The sequence below is a fragment of the Bos mutus genome, chromosome 12 (genome assembly GCF_027580195.1).
Source record: "Bos mutus isolate GX-2022 chromosome 12, NWIPB_WYAK_1.1, whole genome shotgun sequence".
Lineage (NCBI taxonomy): Eukaryota > Metazoa > Chordata > Mammalia > Artiodactyla > Bovidae > Bos > Bos mutus.
The window spans coordinates 701843-705688 of record NC_091628.1 but is presented as its reverse complement, the minus strand read 5'-3'; the positions used below and the strand labels follow the sequence as shown (position 1 = coordinate 705688).

The 3846-nt window shown below is 33.9% G+C and overlaps 1 pseudogene; it reads right to left on the bottom strand.

Moving 5' to 3' along the window:
- Positions 1 to 1821: 1821 nt before the first annotated feature.
- On the bottom strand, positions 1822 to 3000 carry LOC138990246 (deubiquitinase OTUD6B pseudogene; annotated as a pseudogene).
- Positions 3001 to 3846: the final 846 nt, after the last annotated feature.

Below are 3846 nucleotides of genomic sequence, written 5' to 3'. Positions count from 1 at the left end.
GTCTACTTATTTCTTTAGATTTTAGGTAACCACAAACAGCATGATTATCCCAAGAAACAGACTTTTTGAAACAGTATCAATAAGAAAAAAAATGAAAAGGTCTAAAGTAGGTTTATCACTTTAGATATGTAAAAAAGACAGTATCTTTGAAATTACCTCATTTTCTATAAAATAGTATGCAAATGTAGGTGTTAAAGTGTTTTAAATTAATTTGGAATGTCAGTAGATTTTGATACAAATAACTCTCCCCACCCTCAACTACTTTATTTGTATAAATGTTTATGGATTAAATGATAGTCGTTTGAAGGCAAATTTTCAAACCTTTGGTCATTTACATATATTTCTTATACCGGTTTCAGATTTGAGAGTTTTGGATATAAAACTTGATGCTATGAACTGAATTGTATTCTCCCCTCGAATTTCATATATTAAAGCTTTAACTCTCAATGTGATGGTGTTTGGAGGTGGGGCCTTTAGAAGGTAACTGGGTTTAGATGAAGCAGTGACGGTGTGGACTTCAAGATGATATTAGTGCCCTTATAATAAGAGAAAGAGACACCTGAGCTGTGTCTCTTCCTTGCGAGCACACAGTGAGATGACAGTATCTACAAGCCAGAAAGAGAGCTCCCAACAGAACTTGATCATGCTGGATCTCACACATTTTCAGACCCTAGAACTGTGAGGAAATTAATCTCTGATGTTTAAACTACTCAAAATTCTATAGAATTTTGTTGTGATAGCTTGAACTGACTAAATATTTCCTATAATTTATTTAGTAAGAATGAAATTCCCATATACCTTAATTTTAGTGGTTTAAAAGCAATGGAAATGAGCCTGTTCCTTTAAAAACTTTATTAACAACTAAAAAATTAAAATATTTCAAATTATACAAAATAAATGTGTAAAACCTCAGGGAAACATGCAGTTTGTCAGTGCATGAAATTTGATTATTTTTATTATATAATATAGAACATATTATATATAACTTTAAAAAAGATGGTAATTTTATAGTCAAGTAGTATATTTGGAGAAGGGTTTAAGCAGTACTTCATCTATTTATGTAAAATATCTTCCTGGAGCAAAAGAAATTAAAAGAAAAATGATATTCTGTATAAAAAAAATTCTACAGACTAAATCATGAAATATTACCTTTAAAAAGAAGTATACAACTACTATAGGCATTAATTTCTATTTTACACTTCTTTATATAAGACAATGAAGCAAATATCCAAAAACCAAATAAAAGACTCATTAAAGAGTGTAGGAGAAAACTGTTATTGTAAGTGAAATGATGTAATTGAAATATCAAATGCAGTTACTATATTAAAAAAAAAAAAACTTTGGAAAAAGTATGACACCTTAAGCTTTATTTTTTTTTTTTTACAAATAAAAGACTTATTTTTATTTTTATTAAAGCAACCTTCTTAGCTGCACTTTGATGGGGTTACAAAAATGTCACAGCATCAACCTAAAGGGGTGGGAAGGGTAGGGATGGGAGGGAGGTTCCAGAGGGAAGGGCTATATGTATACGTAGGGCTGATTCATGTTGTTACATGGCAGAAACCAACACGTTCTAAAGCAATTATCCTCCAATTAAAAATAAATGTTAAAAAGTCACAGCATTAATCTCATCAACAGCAATGTTACTGCAATCGAATTATTTATAAACATTAATTAAATTTGTTATCACCATCACATTATTGCAATGTCAAAGAGACTGAGTCATTTCACTTCTTCACGAAAATTTACATTGATATGGTTACTGAAAGCTTTCGGTAATAAGGAGGAAAAAAATTTTTTTAACAACTTCAACACAGAATAGAATGTTCAGAATCTTATATTTAATAAAAATATCAACAATCAGGGTACCATCTTGGTCTATAAATGATATTCTCCACAAAGAACTTACAAGTGTTTTTTAAAACACCATTAAGGGGACACTGGTTAAAGTTTCTCTCGGACACGTTTTTTTAAAACCTATTAGTAGCTTTGCCATAAAACTCTTTTAAGGTAGTTGTGTTTTTTCAGAAACACTGAGAATAATCCAATACTTGGTATTAATACTCAGATCAGCACACTGACATAATAGCAACATTTTATAGACTAGCTGCAATTTTCAGTAGCTGTGTTCACCAACCGTGTAACAGAATTGTAGTGTTCTCCTAAGCCATATGCATGTCTCATATAAACAAGTATTAAAGGATTTTCTGGATATTCTTCACCAACTACTATAGGAGGAGAATCTGCCTGTATTATCTCTATTGGTGTTCGTAAAATGTGAGACAGGGCTCTTAGCTCAAGTTGACCCCCGCAAGCAGCTGTGTTTACAATATCATCACAATACTTTCCAAACTCTTCTGGAGTATACATTTCTCCTGTATTAGGATTTGTTAAAAATGGCAGAAAGTCTTCCACATGACTCTGCATATAGTTAGCAGTCTGACATCTTAAGGCAGCCACAGTCAGAACGCCGTTCTGCTCTTTCAGCTGATCTTCAATGGCTCTATACATACAGTGCCCATCAGATGGAATCTGTTTAATTTCCAACTGTCTAGCTGCCAATATTTGAGCAAGTTTTTCACTTTCTACATGTCTAGCTCCGGTTAAGTTTTCAATTTCAGCTTCGGCTATCCTTTCTTCCCGCTCCTTTTCCAATGCAGCCTTTTTGTCCCGTCTCTTTTGTGCTTTTGATATCCGAAGTGGCTGATTCTCAAGAACCAAGTTTGAAATATTAACAGCAACAGAATCGATTTTACTCTCTTTAGAAGTCAACTTCAACTGATCCAGCTCCTCTCTCTGTTTCTGTTCCATTTCTGCTTCTAACTTAGCAACATCTTCTGTAAGTTGCTTCCTCCTCTTTTTGTCATTCCTGGGAACAGCATTCTTCATACTCTGTATTTTGGCTTGCAGCTCCTTCTTCTCTTTGCGATGCCGTCTCACCAGCTGTTCCTCTTCATCAAGCTCCTCAGTCAAGACTGCCTCCATGACGGGTAGGCAGCCCAACACCTTAAGCTTTAGATAACAATGATATGATAAAGTGAAGTCGTTCAGTCATTTCCGACTCTTTGTGACCCCATGGACTATAGCCTACCAGGCTCCTCTGTCCATGGGATTTTCCAGGCAATAGTACTGGAATGGATTGCCATTTCCCTCTCCAGGAGATCTTCCCAACCCAGGGATCGAACCCAGGTCTCCCACATTGTAGACAGACGCTTTACCGTCTGAGCCACCATAGGGAATTATAAAGTTAAATACAAGCTTTGCTTCATATTGATGAAAGATGTGATTCAGTTGAAGTTGATCTATGTATATGTTAAGCACACTTAAATACAACAACCAAAGATTAGTTGCAACTGGCCATAGGTCATTTTGTACATAGCATAATACAGTCCAGTATTATAAACCTGGCTATTACTGAAACAAACTATTTGGTACCCTTGTAAATAACAAAAGACATAGTTATTAGTTATTCCAATCATTATTTTTCTGCTTCTGTCAGTGTGTTTGTGTCTCTCTTTTGTTTAAAACATCTCTGGTCATCATTCTTGTTACATGTAAAATACATGCAAATCTATGGGTATGAACTCTCTACAAATATTCCATTTTGTTTTAAATTGTGTCAATATATTTTTTTGTACTGTTTAGACTGATTGGAAGATTTTTTTAACTGCATTGATTTTGATTATACAGTATAGTTACACATGCTCAAACTGACTGTGCATGAAAATGTTATCTTTCTCTAATGTAGTGCATATGTTTCCAGCTTAGTGAAATTAGGGCATTTTGACTTTTTATTTTAATTACAAGATGAGCACACAGCTTTCACAAGTTTATCTAGACTTTTCT